Below are 19,141 nucleotides of genomic sequence, written 5' to 3'. Positions count from 1 at the left end.
TGTGTCTGATTACATCTTTCTGTGAGATAGAAAGAATTATAGTAGAAATGCCGATAGCACCAAAGAGGTCTGACATTATACTCCTGAGTGCAGGGACACCCATACTTTTTGAGATGCTTAAAAACAACTGTATTTGTTTAAAAAAAGTTTAACACTTTGTAAAACACTGTTCAGAGAAAATTGAGAGGTTAGAGAACCCATGCATGCATTGTCAACAAGGGAGTAGCCAAAAATGGTGTCTTCTTCCACCTCTTTCCGTCACTGTTACTATCTGGCTTGGTCATTTTTTCATATATCCTTTGCTGTTGCTTTCCTTCATTCAATCATCTATCCTTCCTTCCATCCATTTTTTCTTCCTTTCTCCACCCACCCATCCAGCCATATATTCCTGCTTCTGATCTTGCTTCTCTCCATTCATCAATCGTTCCTTCTTTAGATCCTTCACCTATCAGATCTTCATCCATTTATCCTTCTCTATTGTGAACGCTGAATTTTTACCAATATTTATTCATGTATTTTGAATTATGAATCTGCATAGAATTTGACTTAATATAGAAAGTAATGTGTAACTTGTCAAATGTGCCCACCTTAGTAGCCGTCATTAATCCTGAAGTGTCCTTAGTAAATGCTTATTAATATAAATTGATGTGCTCATGTTTAGGTTAATGTAGTGTGTTATATTAATTATTACTTATTATGTACTTGCTTTATTAATTGCAGGCTATAAGTTAGAGAGGTTTTGGGCCTAGTTTGCACAGCCTAATGTTAAGCTGCATTGTTCAGATACTGCTGTGAGAAATTTTCGCCAGAAGAAATTAATGCGTGTATTGTTTTTTTACTGAGTTGACCAAACGCTAGCAGATGTCTTTATTCTCCCATGAGTACTGCTTGCTAGAATGTCTTGTACTAGTTACTGTTATTTTGTATAGATTAGTGTGTGAGAAAGCAAAGTTCCTAGGAGCTAACAATGGAGGCACTGACTGGAGTACAGTGGATACACAAATGTTACCTGGTGAGCCTGACGATGGGAACAGAAGAAGAGGAGCCAATCATCAACATGTGAAAGTAAGTTTCGTTATATCTCAGATTTAGAAATGAATCCTTATTAACCTAAATGTAAACATATGATTCTTTGACCAATGGCAACGTGGCAAGTGTTTTAGACGATTTTAACATAGCCTGACCGAGAGATGTGGGCCCTTTCTCATTTTTCCATTTCCGTGAGGTGTACTCACTCTTGATTCCCCTACTTAGAGAATTCTATCTTTAACTTTATTGCTTAAACTTCTGATGCTGAATGCTGATCCCTTAGACATTACTTTAAAATGGTTCGGATATCTTAGAGTCCCCAATTCTGAACCATTCCCTTTCATGGTCCATTGCTGATGCTGACCAAACAGATGTCCAACTGACGAGATAATCGCAGCTTTCTGTTCCATGCTGAGAAGAGGTATAACAAAATGCTACTGTTCTTGTGAGTTTGACTTTTTGTTTCTAGGTACCAACCGCTATTTTGATAGAGCCAATGATAGATGTTTTTCAAAATTTATGTTGACTAAATTGTTTTGCATGAAGCCCAACCATGCTATTCTAATCAGAAGGTTAGTGAGAGATGACCCTGATATGTGAATAGGTTGCTACTAATAAATAATTGATGTTGCTCAGTTGCTGAATCTAGATGTATGCTATTTCTATTGCACAGCTTTTCTTGCTATGGATTTGTACTGTAACACTTGAGTGCGTAGTAATCCATGTATTAGTTAAGTTGAGATTCTTTAGAAGATTTGGTCAACCAGTGTTGTTTTTGTGTGTATACTGTTAGACCTGACAGCCTTAGGGTGGTCACCCCTAACTTTTTGCCTGCCTCCCTCCACTTTTATGGACACTGTTTTTGCTGGTTTTTAGACTCTGCACACTTTACCACTGCTAACCAGTGCTAAAGTGCATATGGTCTCTCCCCTTAAAAATGGTGAAATGGGATCATACCCAATTGGACTATTTAATTTACTTATAAGTCCCTAGTACTGTGCACTATATGTGCCCAGGGCCTCTAGATTAAATGCTACTAGTGGACCGGCAGCACTGGTTGTGCACCCACTTAAGTAGCCTCTTAACCTTGTCTCAGGCCTGCCATTGCAAGGCCTGTGTGTGCAGCTTCACTGCCAATTTGACTTGGCGTTTAAAAGTACTTGCCAAGCCTAAAACCCCCCTTTTTCTACATATAAGACACCCCTAAGGTATGCCCTAGGTAACCCATAGGGCAGGGTGCTGTGTAGGCAAAAGGCAGGACATGTACCTATGTAGTTTACATGTCCTGGTAGTGTAAAACTCCCAAATTCATTTTTACACTGCTGTGAGGCCTGCTCCCTTCATAGGCTAACATTGGGGCTGTCCTCATATATTGTTTGAGTGGTAGTTGCTGATCTGAAAGGAGTAGGAAGGTCATAATTAGTATGGCCAAAATGGTGATGTAAAATACTGCTGACTGGTGAAGTTGGATTTAATATTACTATTTTAGAAATCTCACTTTTAGAAAGTGAGCATTTCTCTTCACTTAAATCTTTCTGTGCCTTACAATCCATGTCTGGCTGGGTTTAGTTGACAACTCTTTGTGCATTCACTCAGACACACCCCAAACGCAGGATACTCAGCCTCACTTGCATACCCCTGCATTTGGAATGGGTCTTCATGGGCTGGGAGGGTGGAGGGCCTGCTCTCACACAAAAGACTGCCACACCCCATACTGGGACTCTGGCAGAGAGGATTGAACTGAAAGGGGACCTGGTGCACTTCTAAACTTGTAACCAGAACCTGTATCCTGCCAAGAAGAACTGCCTGGCTGCCCAAAGGACTCACCTGACTGCTTTCTGTGAAGGACTGCTGCCTTGCTGTTGCCCTGCTGCCTTGCTGCTCCCTGGCTGTGGTGAAGAAGTGCTCTCCAAGGGCTTGGATAGAGTTGCTTGCATCCTGTTCCCTGAAGTCTCAGGACCAAAAAGACTTCTCTCTTGCAACTGGATTCCTTGTGGGGTGAAAATCCGACGCACGGCTTGCTAAAAACGATGCACAGCCTGCTCTGCAGTGAAAAATTCACTGCACGCCAAACCGGAACGACGTAGCGCTGGTGACTTCGCTCCACAAGCCCAGGATTCCACGCACAGATCCCGGAGTGTCGGAAAACCCCGCAACCCAAAGAGGATCCACGACCGAGCGCTGGAAATCGACGAACAGCCGTCCCTGCGTGGAAACTAAACGATGCATCATGGTTGTGTGGCCCGAGAAATCGACACACACGTCCCTGTTTCCACGCTTCTTCTCCTCTGCAGCCCCTTGCGGAGATTTTTCACGCAAACCAGGTACTTTGTGCTAAAAAGAGACTTTGTTTGCATTAAAAAGAATTAAGACACTTTGGGGGTCATTCCTAAATTGGCGGGCGGCGGGCGCCGCCCGCCAAGCGGTAACCGCCAATTGGCCGCTGTGCGGTCAAAAGACCGCGGAGGCCATTCAGACTTTCCCGCTGGGCCGGTGGGCGCCCGCCAAGGGAGCGCCCGCCGGCCCAGCGGGAAAGGCCCTGCAACATTGAAGCCGGCTCCGAATGGAGCCGGCGGTGTTGCAGGGGTGCGACGGGTGCAGTTGCACCCGTCGCGATTTTCTCTGTGTGCTATGCAGACAGTGAAAATCATGCTGGGGCCCCCAGGGGCCCCACGACACCCGTTCCCGCCATCCTGTTTCTGGCGGTGAAAACCACCAGAAACAGGCTGGCGGGAAGGGGGTCGGAATCCCCATGGCGGCGCTGCTTGCAGCGCCGCCATGGAGGATTCTCCCAGCCGGGGGTAATCCGGCGGGAAACCGCCGGACCCGGCTGGGCGACCGCGGCTTTACAGCCGCGGTCGGAATGCCAGATGAAGCACCGCCAGCCTGTTGGCGGTGCTTCCGGCGACCTCCACCCTGGCGGTCATAGACCGCCAGGGTTGGAATGAGGGCCTTTATATCACTTTTCAGTTATCTCTCTACATTTACTTTTTGCATCTTTGATCGTTTTGACCTGCAAATAAACAGATAAATATTATATATTTTTCTAAACACTGTGTGGTGTATTTTTGTGGTGCTATATTGTGTTATTGTATAATTTATTGCACAAATATTTTACACATTGCCTTCTAAGTTAAGCCTGACTGCTCAGAGCCAAGCTACCAGAGGGTGGGCACAGGATAATTTGAATTGCGTGTGACTTACCTTGACTAGAGAGAGGGTCCTTGCTTGGACAGGGGGTAACCTGACTGCCAACCAAAGACCCCATTTCTAACATATACCATTTGATTTTGAGACTAAGTTACGTGATATTAGCATTGTAAATATAGGGAAATAAATCTTCTAACTTTTACTTAAAGATATGGTTATTCATGGCCAAAGGGGTCATGGTGCGTGAGATTACTGACTCCAAAGATTATTGATATTGTTGATTGATACTGTTGATGATTTGTATTGAAATTGAGTCTTATTGTGGAACTTACTCTAAGCGCAGTCAAAAGGTCCATCTAACCTCTAGCGCGTCCCCTTAGAAATTAAAGATAAGAAACCAAATAAGGTCAGATCCGGTAAGACTATATCCATCCACATCTCTCCATTTATTTACTCCATCCCCAGCTCTCTACCCACACTTCCATCAGTCATCCTTCTTTTCCTTCCCCCAGGCTCTCCCATGCCATTTGTTCCCCCAACCCACACCTTCATATTACTCTCCTGCAGTGGAAGTTTTCAGCCTCAGCTCAAAAACTAGCAATCTCTGATCAAAGTATGGTGAGCTATAAACAAATAGTTAAATGTCTGATGTTAATCATACCTGACCAGTAGAGGTTTATATTGCCCCTGGTTGTCAACAATGCATGTGATCAAGTATGCTGTTCAATCCTTTCTGCTGTTGCTGTGCAGGGATTTGTTATTCAGTCTGCTCTAATTGATGATCCATGATGATTGTTACCTGGTGTTTGAGTAGTAACAGCCTGTACTGGATTTATTTATTGACAGATACTTCTTTTTTCTCTCCTTATCTGTGTTCCTTTTACCCTGTTGTTTTTCTGTCTCAGAGTCTTTCCTCATTTTGCCTTTCCCATATAGCATGCTTATTTCCTGTTTCATGTCTCCCTTTATCTGTAGACCCTATTATTTTAGACATAGAGAAAAGTGAAATAATATCCTTGAATGTATTACATCCTGAACAGCGGACTTATACACAATTATTTCAAACTCGTGTGGAGCTACATGGATGGATGATGTTTCCATGACAGACCTTGGAAGATGGGTTGATGTAGCAACTTGGAATCATGTGATCAATTTTTATTGGATGATGCCCCTTCAACGTAGTTTGGACTGTATGGATTTTCAATTAGAGTGGCGCTTAACCAACATGTTGTGCTTGACATGGGGGTAGGCAGAACTCCCTGGAATTCTGCAGAGTTAATATTTAACTCCTCTGAATTTTACATAGTGAAACTCAGCGAGTTCTGTCCTCCCCCTCATTAAAAATACCTTAAAAAATAGATGAATCCATGGGGAAAATCCCACAGGCGAGATTTGAGATGGAATAGGAAATTACCCATCACTGTGGATTGGGCACTTCCTTGTAATACAGAGCAATCCAATTCAGGATGGTGATACCAATGGCTAAGTTCAGTAGCTGGTCTTTGGTGTTTAAGTTGGCAGAGCCATCCAAAAGAATCAGGACCCCTTCATAATACTGTTTTGGTACTTCGCCCTGGCCTGAAACCAGCTTGCATAGGATGGAGAAGATTATTATCCTCCACAAATAATTACAGTTAACTATTATCTACTGTTTCCAATATATAATAAAGGGGATATAGGCCTATAGTTTGTTGGCACAGTGGCATCAAGGGGGAGGAGGGTTCAGAATTGGTCTAACAATATCATGCCTAAAAGAAACAGGAACAAGACCTCTAATGATTGAGGAGTTGAGGATTGAGCAGGCACTATTACCTATATATTCTTTAAGTATTTTTCGGAAGAGCCCTGGTAGCTTGATGTGTGCCAAGTATGTAAAAGAAGAAAAAAATGGCTACGGCCGCAACCCACACCTTCCTGATTCTCCATTCCCGACATCTTTGCAGAAACTAGAATTTGCAATTTAGGATTTTGATCAATGATGCTCAGATTTTGTTTCCTAACATTTCAACTCATCGATGCCATAAGCACTTTAGCCATTATGCTGGTGTTTTTGCATTTCCACAGTATTCTTTTTCCTTATATTATTAACTGAAACTATTTTATGGTTTGTCATACTTAATGAACTGGACAAATCTGAGTTTGCTTTCACACTGCATCTAATAGGCGTACCCATACAGAGTTGGCATATTACTTGTTCATATCTATTTATACCTAAATAAATAAAGGCAGTATTTAAGGCACCATGGGCCAGATGTATCATGAAGGACTTTTGCGATTCGGAAATAGCAATTTTTAAGAAATCGCTATTTCCGACTAGCAAAATGCCATGTATCACATTTGCGAATCAGTAATAGCAATTTCTTAAAAATCGCAAATGCTATTACCGAATCGCAAATTGCGATACCGGCCCCATTCGCACCTATGAGCCTGTTGGCCCATATCGGCGAATTTTTTGCATTTCCAAAATTGCAATTTTTTAACCAGAAATCGCAATTTTAGAAATGCAAAACCCCAGGGTCCTGGGGGCCTCTGCTGCACCCCAAAATTATTTTTTGGGACATGTAATGTGCACACATGCCAAAAGAGCATGTTTGCTTTACATGTACATTTTAAAAATGCATTTAAAATGCATTTTTATATTTTGCACATGGTTACCACCAGGTTCAACCTGGTGGTAAATGGCGATTCCTAAATGCCCAAATCGCATTTAGGAATGGCTTCATACATGTGCTAAGAAATCGCAAATAAGGAAACCTTATTTGCGATTTCTTATTTAGAGAGTCGCAATTTGTGACTCTCTAAACAGGGTCGCAATTTTAAGGAATTGCTATTTTAGCGATTCCTTAAAATTGCGTTCAGAATGTCTTTCGTACATTCTGAACTGGCTTTTTGCATTCGCAAACGGGCATTCGCACCATTTGCGAATGCAAAAAACCTTGATACATCTGGCCCCATATGCTTTAAGGGATAAAGTAACACACATGAGATATTGATACGGAATATTGATGTGTGATAATAATAATAATAATGACTATTATCCCAGAATTACATGAACTTATAAAGGCCTCAGCCTCCTGTCTTTAAAAATCCACAGAACGTCTTGGTGACATGCATTATCCTACATACACTGGGGTGTGCTATGTTACCATTATTGGGATGCTATTACAACTGTATTGCTATCACAGATATAACAGTTTATGATTACTAGATAATGTGCTGTTTGTTTAGGCAGAGCTATACATTTAACTGACCTTTAGGCAATTTCTGAGGGGGCTCAAGAAGATCCCAAAGAAAGGTCTCCCTTGCTCTTGAATCACCAACCTTCAGATCTATGCTAGCCCAATCGCATTCCTTCTCTGGTTCTGGCACGTTATTGAACTCTCTGTCTGCCAATCCAAGACTGGCTCCTGACATCCTGTGCTCCCGAAAAGACCTTAAGGCTTTGCTGTTCAGAAGATACATTATGCATTGTTCTGGCTGACTCTGTTGCGCCTTTTTCAAAGGATGTCTGTATTCAACTTCATGGACATAAACTGACTAACCTTTCACTTGCCTTCCTCTTCTTTTGACGCTTTCTCTCCTGAAAATCCCGTGTTCTTCTTACCCACTTTCTGCTCCTTCCCTTTCCTTATCCTCATCCAACCTCCCCCTTTTTGATCTTGCTGAAAGCCATTACCCTATTCACTTCCCATACCCCTTTGCTCCCCTCCTCGTTTGCTTATGTAAGATTTTAAATGTTTTTGCCTTGCATATGCAATATTCGGTGGGGTGCACTATGGAAAAATATGCAAATAAATACATAACTATACTAAAGGAATGAGAAGGAAATGTATCTAATTTTTACTTCGATTAATGTAGGGGGAGAAAACAGAGGATTTTAACTTTTTGCAATGTATTACATGTGTTAGGCCATGGTCAATAGAGAGAAACCGCATGTAGCAGTTTTAATGTTTACTATTGATTTTACTTATATTTGAAAAGGTAGTTAAAACTATATGCCAATAGGAAGCGAAATTTGCATACAGAAAGGTTCTGCCCTTCAGAACCCGGCTGAGAGCAAGTATTGATCACAAAAGCAGAGGTGAGAGACATTGAGACAAAGGCCTGTTTTCAGGTACAAACATGGCAGTGCTTTACAATTATTTTTATCAAAAATGTTTGGGAGCACACCATTATCCCATTATTGAAGAAAACTGAAACAAACACTTACTCTCAGTACACTCTCAAAAGCCTATTCAAATAAACTGTTGTAACCAAACGATGAAAACGGAAAAAACACACTTTCACCAGGCAAACACTCAAAAGTATATTCAAACGAATTGCTGCCATAGAAAGGTTGACAGAAAATAACACTGTGATTTCTAGTGCAATAATGGATTATAGGATTAAGGAGCATATTTACAAGCCCTTGTGTCTCCTTGCCCCATCCTAGAACCATTTCTTTATGCTAAGGAGGTGTTAAGGAGGCCCACCATGCACCAGGTTTACAAAGTGGCAAAATGCATGCATTGCGCCACTTTGTAACCCCTTGCGCCACATTATACTTGCACCAGGTATAATGTACGCAAAGGGGGGCGTTCCCAAGCAGGGAGGCCTAAAAAATGGCGTAGTTAAATTTACTAGATTTCACTGCACCATTTGAGCGTCATTTTTTAACACCTGTAAAATGACTCTACTGTTGTATCCAATGGGTCTCCCTGACCTTTGCTGGGCTAGCGCCATTATTTATGGTGCTAATCCAGCTAAGCACCACAATAGCATTATAAATTATGACCCTAGTATGTTACCATGTGCAAGGGCGCACTGTATAATAAATACAGCGCTACCATAGTGACTTTAGGGAGGTGCAGAGCGACACAAGAAAAGTGGCGCATCCGAGCTAATGAGACACTTTCCTGTAAATATGCCCCTTACTATATCTAACTGTACAATATCAACTTTTATCAAGCTGTCTCTGTTCTATGCCACCACACTGGAGTCAGATGTTTTCCTCCCCCTCATTGGTGGCAAGCAGTTCTATGTCTTGGTACAATCTGAAATTGCACAGTGCGGTTTTACACTGAGAAAACTAGCCACCTCTTCCTCTTCCTTCTCAGAAGCACTGCACACCAATATTATGGCTTTGATTCAGTGTTGGTTAAGGGTCTTTTGGGGCCAGAGCAAGATGTATTTTTTGGGGCCCCTGTTCAGAAAAACATTTAAGTGTATTTCCCATTTTCTAATAATTCAGGCCTGTATAATGCCAACCAAACTTTCAGAAATGGGGGTCACTCAAAAACAGTTGAAATATGCCTTGTCTATATAGGGATAAAAATGCGTACCATTAATATTGTCAATAAGTGAAAACCAATAACAAATGTTTTTAAAGAAAATAAATATGCCTTTGACTAAGTTTGCATACAGAAATAGCTACTGTTGAGATTGAGGGGGAAGGTGGGGGCCCTGGGGAATTGACCATTTTGCCCATGCCTTAAGACTTCTCTGATCTGATTGGGACCAGACTGGATGTGTGTGTTTAAGTATTAATTCTGACCTATTACACCAATTACAGGCATTCAGATTAAAGCATGCCCCCATTTCAGTAATTCTGATTCTATTTTGACTGGCTGCCCATTCAGGGGAATAGCTCCATCGTGTGAATGTTCTACCAGGAAGAAGGACTGCTATGGGTCTACAAGGATTGCTACTCTGCTGGCTGTTGGGCTGCTGTCCTATCTGCCTGAGGGAGAAGGCCTGGACCTACACCACTTTAACCTAAAGTGACTCCAAAGACTTGTCTGCTTGCCTCCAGTTCTGAAGTCTTGGGGACATCAAAGACGTCCAGCAAGTTCACACCAGCATTTACGATCTTGCCAGCTTTGAGTCCCCCCTGCCATGAGGTGCCAATCCAGTCCTGGGCCCTTGGAAGTGAGTCTTCCTGTGTTGGACCATCAAAATCTATGCTTTACTGTCATTGTGCCGGTTGAAACCAATGCATCTCCCTTCAACGCTGATGCATCGCCATTGCTGGAGGACATTGCATTGTTGGCTGTGGGGCTCGACAGTGACACATCGTCTATCACATAGGGGTGTGATGCTGCTGCCCAATGACATCGTACCGATAACTGCAGGTCTCAATGATGATGCATCCTCCGACTGCGTAGATTGGAACCAACGCATCACCTTCGCATTGGTTCACTTGTCCTCGCATCAGATCCTCAACATCAAAGCAACCCTCCATACAAGGTACTGTATCAGCACAAGGTTGGTCCCTGTAGATGGCCTGCATTAAGCCTCTACTTGTGGACTTAAGCCCGTCTAGCCTTGCCAGATAGCCCTGGTTGGCACTTTAAGCTTCTAGGCACTACATTTTCAGATATTCTTTAAAAATTCATACCTATACTTCTACCTATTGAATTTTTGTCGTTTTGGTCTTGTTTTACTCATAAAAATATAATTTATTTTGTAACTTGCTGTGAAGTCTTTTCACTGTGTTACAGTTCGAAGTGTTGCACAAATATTTTATATATTGCCTTCTAAGTTCAGCCTGCCTCCTCTGTGCCAAGCTATCAGAGCATGAGCAGAGGTTAATTTATGGTGTGTAACTGACTTACCCTGAGTAGGATTTTGGTCCCTACTTGGACAATGATTATCATAAATTGTGTGTTAATTAACATCAGTTACTTCAGTTATTTATTAAATTCCATTCTGTAATCATGTACTATTTAAGCTACTTAGGCCCTCATTACAACCTTGGCGGTCGGTGTTAAAGTGCGGTAATACCGCCAACAGGCCGGCAGTAACATAAATGGGATCACGAAACTGCCAACACAGACAGCCACTTTAACACACCGACCGCCACGTCGGTAGCAACAAACAAAGCGGGGTCACCGCCAACAGACAGGCGGAAGACAATGTACCGCCCACACTATTACAACCCGCCAATCCACCAGTTTTCCAGGGCAGTACCAACACCATTAAAAGCATGGCGGAAACAGTCTTTGGAAGGGAAACCACTCACCTTCCGACAATCAACGAAGAACCAGGACATCATGGAGCCCGAGCTGCAGGTCCTCCCCATGCTGGTCTACCTCCTCATGCATGAGGAATATCACAGGAGGCGGCAGCGACGACCACAGTGAGTACTGCACCTAGCACACAGGGAAGGAAAAAGAGAGTGACACACACACGCAACACCCCCACCCACACCCATAACACCATACACACAAATGCATGCCTCAACATTACATTTACACCCTGTTACCCCATGGAAGAACGCAAGGACAAAAGGAATTTAGTTAAATCAGTGATATTTTAGAAATAGGCAGACATACTTAAAGAATAGAAAAACAGTATATACAAATATTTACAATATGCACAGAAGCTCGTACACTGTCCTTTGCAAATGTCCGTGGCCCACTGGGCAAAAAAATCATGGGCCAAGCCCACACTTGACTCCTGCCTCAATATGGAGAGAACACTGCGGGGGCATCAGGTCGAAAACACACGGACACCTCAGGGGGACAGGGAAGGGGGCACCTCAGCAGGAAGATGGTACTACGCCACTGCTCCTCGAGGGGGGTCCATGCCCACAGCGATGTCCTGGGGAGTGCAAAGCCACAGTCTCTCAAGTGGGTGGGTTGCCCACTGCTTGGTCCTTGGGAGTGTCAAGCCACAGTCTCTCAAGTCTCTCAAGTGGGTGGGTTGCCCACTGCATGCTCCTTGGGAGTGCAAAATCAGAGTCTTTCAAGGGGGTGGCATCTCCACTGGTTCTGGAGGGGGTTTGTGCCCAGTGTGATTCATCCTGCCAAGGATAGGGTGAGTGCATGGTTTCTTCCACTAGTTCTGGAGGGGGCTTTGTGCCCAGTGTGCTTCATACTGCCAAGGATAGGGTGAATGGATGCCTTCTTCCACTGGTTCTCGAGGGGGCTTTCTGCCCAGTGTACTTCATCCTGCCAAGGATAGAGGGAGTGGATGCATTTCCCCACTGGTTCTGGAGGGGGCTTTGTGCCCAGTGTGATTCATCCTGCCAAGGATAGGGTGAGTGGATCCATATCTCCACTGGTTCTGGAGGGGGCTTTGTGCCCAGTGATGCTGCCCTTGGGGTGTGGCAGTTCGCATTCCCTCACCTGGGTGTCTGAGGCACGAGATTTGCAGGGAACAGGTAGGATGATACTCCATGGAGGCAGGGCCAAACTCCATCCTGCGGCGACTAAGGCTTCATACTGGTGGTAGTGCCGGTGCTGGTGGGGGTGTGTCCAGTGGTGATGGGAGGCTCCAGGCTGTCTCCTGCAGCCTCAGACGGCTGCCCACTGTGGATGCTGCTGCTTACAGTTGTTGTGGCAGCAGCAGGGCAGGTGGCGGTGCAGGTGGCTGTGCAGGTGGCGCTTCCTGTGGCGGGGCCTGCGGCGGGATGCTGGCGGTGCTGTTCGTGGTGCAGGTGCTGGTAGTGGTGGAAGGAGGCACCAGCCCATCTCCTGCAGCCTTGGATGGCTGCCCACTGGGGATGCTGCTGCTGACAGTTGTGGCAGCGGCAGGGCAGGTGGCGGTGCTTGTGGCGGTGCTTGCCGCAGTACAGGTGGCGGGGCTGTTGGTTCTGATGGTGGCCACCAGGCCCTCACCTGGAGCCTTGGAGGCCTGAAGTGCCTTGCCTTGGCTTTTCTGCCCCTTCCTCACCTTGGCAGATGCTGCTGGGACCTTGGCACTGGCAGCTTGAGTTTTGGAGGAGGCCTTGCTGGGTCGGTTGTGCTCCTTGGCTGTGCAGCATGCTGGCCCCTTCTTCACCTGGGCAGGTGGCGTAATGGGTTCATCCTTTGCAGGGGTCGGTGGCACTCTGCCTGGCCTGACGGGTGCCCCCTTTGATCCTCTGGGAGTTGCAGGTACCACAGCGGACGCCGACTTGGTGGCTGAGGTGTTGACCTGGGATCTGGACACCCTGGCCCGAGGGGAAGGACGGGGGAGGGGTAGGGAAGAGGTCAAAGTTAGCCAGGAAAAGCTTTTTAGACACACTGGGATGGGAAGATGGAGAGGGTTTAGGAGTGGAGGAAGAAGGAGTGGTTGTAGGAGGTGTCTGTCTGCTGAGTTTGGGTGAAGGTGCACGGGCTGGATGCTGTTGTGAGCTGGATGCCTGTTGGGTGGGTGGGTGCTTGCATTTGTGTACTTTGGGAGGAGGGGTCGCAGACACACTGGGAGAGGACACAGGGGACGTGTGCATGGTTGTGGGGTGGTGACTGCCAATGAGGGGGGTGTTGTGATGGGCGTGCTGGTGATGGAGGTAGTGGATGAGGATGTAGTGCACGTAGATGTGAGTGGAGACAATACTGGGAGGGAGGTGGATGATGAGGAGGAGGGGGACACAGTGGACGCAGGGGATGTTGGTGTGTGTGCATGGGCATGGTGCTTGTGTGAGTGCCTGTGAGATGAAGTGTGGTGCTTATGTTTGTCTGAGCCACTTTTGTGTGTTGATTTGGGTGAATGCTGGTCTGAAGGTATGCTTGGGATAGGCTGAGGTTGAGGGGATTGGGACTGGGAAGAGGAAATTGGAAGGGGGAGGCTAGACACAGGGACAATGGCTGCCATCAGTGCTGAGGCCAGATACTGAAATGCTCTCTGTTGGGCTACCACAACAGAGTGAATGCCCTCCAGGTATGCATTTGTTTGTTGTAAATGCCTCTCGACACCCTGGATGGCATTCAGAATCGTTGACTGCCCAACAGAGAGGGATCTCAGGAGGTCAATAGCCTCCTCACTGAGGGCAGCAGGGATAACTGGGGCAGGGCCTGAGGTGCCTGGGGTGAAGGAGATACCCACCCTCCTGGGTGAGCGGGCACGGGAAACATGCTGAGGGGATGCTGGGAGGGCGGTGCTGGTAGGGGGAGTGTCGGCTGTACCTGTTGTTGGGGTGGGTACAGAGGTGCTGCCATTGCCAGGGAGCTTCCTCGGAGGAGGATTCACTGTCTGTGGTCTCCCCTCCTGTCCTCGTTGTGGTGCTCCCTTTGTCCTCCATCCCACTGGTGCCTTCACCCTGGGTGGATTCGGCCCCCAGGCCCCTGTGGGATACAGCTCCCTCCGTTGCCGGTGCCTCTGCTCCTCCGCCAGATGATGCTAATGCACACAAGGACAGGGTAACAAAGCAAAAAGGGGGGGAGAGACAGAGGATACACTTGGTCAATGCCTGCAACACCACCACTGTTGGCGCACACTACACACAGGGAGCTGCCCTATGCCCTAGGCAATGCACTACCAGTTACACAGCTAGTCACCAGCCCATGGGGTAAAATGCCTAACACCAGCATCTACACATCAGAAACCCACAAGACCCTGCCCAGTAGCAGATGGCCACTTACACTATTGGGGTAGGAGTGCTCCAGAGCCTGCCCAACGAGGGGCCTACCCGGCCATGTTCGCCCTGGCCTAGGGGCACCCACAGCCCACATCCCCCACCCAGGTAACACCTTAACACGCTCAAAGTCATGATTCTAAATCTGTACTCACCCCCTTGTGGCTGCTGTGATGCTCTCAAGCGCCCATCCAACTCCAGATAGGCCACCGCCAGGATGCAGAACATTAGGGGGGGGTCATGGTGCGACGGGCACTCCTTCCATGTTGGGAGGCCAGCCCCAACTGGGCCTCCGCAGGCTTCTTTGACCAGCGGCACAGGGCCTCCCATTTCTTGTGGCAGTGGGTGCTCTGCCTGTGAAAGATACCCAGGGTCCACACCTCCTTGGCTCCTTGGCGATGGCACGCCAAATACCCTTTTTCTGGTGGGCTGACCTGGAGGGAAAAGGCAGCAGAAAAGGAAGTCACTCACCCGTCCAGACCGTCATACTCATTGCCCACCAGTTCCCACCCATGCCCTGACCCACATACACCGACCACCTTACATGCTGCACTCTGGCCAGGACGACTCAGCACCCCCCAACATGTGGCTTACATCCACAGCACTCCATACATTCATGGCCCACACATCATGCTCACAGTGTACTCACCTGTTTGTCTGGAGGACCCTAGAGTAATGTGAACTGGGGTAGGACACCATCCACCAGTTTCTCCAACTCCTCTGCGGAGAAGACAGGAGCCCTTTCCCCAGACACATGAGACATTGTCCCTTCCAGACACAGGTCACAGCAGCACTTGCAGTGTAGGTCCTCTCCTGTTGAAGGTCAGGTAGCAAGTGAGTGAATAGTTACCGCCGGCGTACATCGCCATTGGCTCCTGGAAGCCATAGGGCCCAATAATAACCACTGCGAAGTTGCACGGCGGTCATCGACCGCTTACCGCGACGGCGCACAACGCCAGCGCAATTACCTCATTTCCACTTGTCCCTCCTCACAGGTCAGGCAGCCGCCATTTCAGGGGGGCACAGGGCATGGCACCTAACTGCGTCACAGCAGACATTGGCACATCAACTGACTCTCGAGTTCACATACTGCTTCTGTAAAGTAAATTATTCAACATTAGTGCAAAAGATGTGGAAATATGACCCTCTGCTCACCGTTCTCTTCCATAGGCTTCAACCGCTGAGGCAGCATGTGAGATGGTGGCATTCTCCGGTGTACAGACCCCTGGTGGATCTGGCGACAATGGAGGACAGACACATTATCATCACATACAGACTTGATCGTGCCACAATCCAAGAACTGTGTTCCGTATTGGAGCCAGACCTGATGTCAGCTATCCGCCAGCCCACAGGAATCCCCCCTCTAGTGCAGGTTTTGTCAGTGCTCCATTTCCTGGCAAATGGCTCCTTCCAAACAACACTGGCCATGGCATCAGGGATGTCTCAGCCAATGTTCTCCAACATGTTGACCAGAGTGGTGTCTGCCCTGCTGAAACACATGTGCAGCTACATTGTATTCCCCCAGGTGGAGGATTTGGCCACAGTGAAAGCTGACTGTTAAGCCCTGGGACATATCCCCAACATCATTGGTGCCATTGATGGTACACATGTAGCATTTGTCCCCCCCCCGGAGAAATGAAAAGGTTTACAGGAATAGAAAAAGCTATCACTCGATGAATGTGCAGATGGTGTGTTTGGCGGACCAGTACATCTCCCATGTGAATGTCAAATATCCTGGCTCTGTGCATGATGCCTTTATCTTGAGGAATAGCAGCATCCCATATCTGATGGGCCATCTCCATAGGCACCGGGTGTGGCTAATCGTTGAACCAAAGGTCCCCCCACAGTATATGTTGATGTCTGGGTATGGGATTGCCCCTAAGGGATAGTGTGTGTCTAACAGTTGTCACCCTATATTTAAAGGTGACTCTGGTTACCCCAACTTCTCATGGCTACTGACCCCAGTGAGGAATGCCAGGACAAGGGCAGAGGACCGCTACAATGAGGCACATGGGCGTACAAGGAGGATTATAGAATTATAGAAAGAACCTTTGGCCTCCTGAAGGCCAGGTTCTGGTGCCTCCATATTAAAGGTGGCTCCCTGTACCACTCACCTAAGAAGGTGTGCCAGATCATCGTTGCATGCTGCATGTTGCACAACCTGGCCTTGAGACGCCAGGTGCCTTTTCTGCAGGAGAATGTGCCTGGAGATGGTCTTGTGGCAGCGGTGGAGCCTGTGGACAGTGAGGAAGAGGAGGCAGAGGAAGAAGATGTTGACAACAGAACAAATATAATACAGCAGTACTTTCAGTGACGCACAGGTAAGACACTGTAACTGCACTTAACATTTAAGTAATCTGTTGGACAATATACAAGGCAGCCTCTTACTCTATGGCTATGGCCACTGACTGTTCCCTTTGGATTCTCTGTTTTCAGATCTCTGTGCCCCATTCTGGCTCCTGCTATATGTACTGATGCACACCAAAGGTCATCCTGTAGTATATTTCACTGTACATATACGTTGCAATGCTTTGATAATGTTTTACTAAAACATTTGTGAATCATTAGACTGACTCCAGGTTGGTATTTGTTTCAAGGGTGTTTATTTAGGTGTTAATAAGTATAGGTGTATGTGCAAGGGGCTGGGGTGATGGTGGAGGAAAGTCCAGGGTAGAGTCCAGTCTCTTGGTATCACAGGTGCATTGTCCAAGGGGGCATAGGAAGAGGAGCAATGGCAGTTCAAGGTGTACAGGGTAGCAGAGTGGGACAGAAGGGTGACTATCAGGAGTCTTATTTCCTTGTGGGGGTCTTGGCAATGTACTCTGTCTTCTGCCTGGATAGCAGGGACAGTTTGTGGGGTGGTTCTCCTTCTGCAGGGGGTGGGGTGCTGGTGGCCCGTTGGTCCTGTGGCGGGGCCTCCAGTCCACTAGCACCGGCAGAGGTGGAAGGCTGTTCCTTGGTTTGGCTAGTGTCAGGTGCACTTTGTTGTGCCTCTGCCTCCCTCATGGTCTTGCCCATGTCAGCCAGCACCCCTGCAATGGTGACCAGGTATTTTTGTTAGGTCATCCCTGATCCCCAGGTACTGTCCCTCCTGCAGCCGCTGGGTCTCCTGCAAATTGGCCAGTATCTGGCCCCTGGTCTCCTGGGAATGGTGTTATGCTCCCAGGATGTTTGAGAGTGCCTTGTGGAGAGTGGGTTCCCTGGGCCTGTCCTCCCCCGTCTCACAGCAGTCGTCCCAGCTTCCATGTTGTCCTGTACCTCTGTCCCCTGAATCGTGTGCCCACTGCCACTGACCCCAGGTCCCTGATCGTCCTGTGTTTGTGGGGTTGCCTGGGGTCCCTGTGGTGGTGGACACACTGCTGATTGACGTGTCCTGGGGACAGTGGCATGGGCCCACTGGGTGGGTGCTGTGCTGGTGTTTCCTGAGGGGGGAGGCTCTGTGGTGGGTTGGGACTGTGGCAGGGGAACCGACTGTCCAGAGGCCCATGATGGGCCAGGTTGGTCATCCTGATCCAGACACGCAGAGCTGCTGTCGTCACTGTGGGCCTCTTCAGGGGGTGGACTGGATGTAGCTGGCACATCCTCTCCGGTGACATTGAGTAGGGGTCCTGTGCGGATGCAAATGCATTGTGCCTGGGTGTGTTTCAATCTATGATTGTGATTTCCCTGTCGGCTTGGCCTTGTGTGAGTGGTGATTTTTTGGGCTGGGTGAGTCTCTCTACTGCGCATGCTGGGGTGATGGGTGTCCATGCAGGTCTGTGATGAGGGTCCATGCATTGGTGTGGCATGCAGGGCTTGGTATCGGGATGGGTGGGTTGTGATAGTGGGATATATGTGAGGTGTTGGAGTGACGGGGGTGAGGATAGGGGTAGGAGTTAGTGATGGCATGCAGGTAGGGTGGGGGGATGAAGAGGTTCAGATTTGACTTACCAGAGTCCACTCCTCCTGCTACTCCTGCGAGGCCCTCAGGTTGCATTATCGCCAAGACTTACTCTTCCCATGTTGTTAGTTGTCAAGGAGGAGGTGGGGGTCCGCCGCCAGTCTTCTGTACAGCAATCTAGTGTCTTGCAACCACTGAATGCACCTTCCCCCGTAGGTCGTTCCACTTCTTCCTTATGTCATCCCTGGTTCTTGGGTGCTGTCCCACGGCGTTGACCCTGTCCACTATTATCCGCCATAGCTCCACCTTCCTAGCAATGGATGTCTGCTGCACCTGTGCTCCAAATAACTGTGGCTCTACCCTGCTTATTTCCTCCACTATGACCCTTAGCTCCTCCTCGGTGAAACGGGGGTGTCTTTGTGGTGCCATGGGTGCTCTGTGAGGTTCGTAGGTGAGGGTGTGTTGGGGTGTGTGATGTGGGGTGCGTGAGTGGTGTATAGTTGTGACTAGTGTGAGGCTCAAGTTGTGTCTGTGGTCTTGATGTCTCTCTGCTGGCAATGGTTTGTAATGGTAAAGGGTTGTGGGTAATGTGTGTGTGTGTTTTATAGTGGTGTGGGTGTGTGGGTGTGCTGTGTGTATCGGTGTCAGATGTGTGTTGTTTGAATTGTCCAATGTGGTGGTTTTTTTTATGTGTGTGTCCATTTTGAGAGCGGCGGTATGTACCGCCAAGGGTTTGCCACCGTTGAATGTCTGCCGTGGTGATT

The sequence above is a fragment of the Pleurodeles waltl genome, chromosome 8 (assembly GCF_031143425.1).
Source record: "Pleurodeles waltl isolate 20211129_DDA chromosome 8, aPleWal1.hap1.20221129, whole genome shotgun sequence".
NCBI classification, from domain to species: Eukaryota; Metazoa; Chordata; class Amphibia; order Caudata; family Salamandridae; genus Pleurodeles; species Pleurodeles waltl.
Note: the sequence above shows the minus strand (reverse complement) of the source record.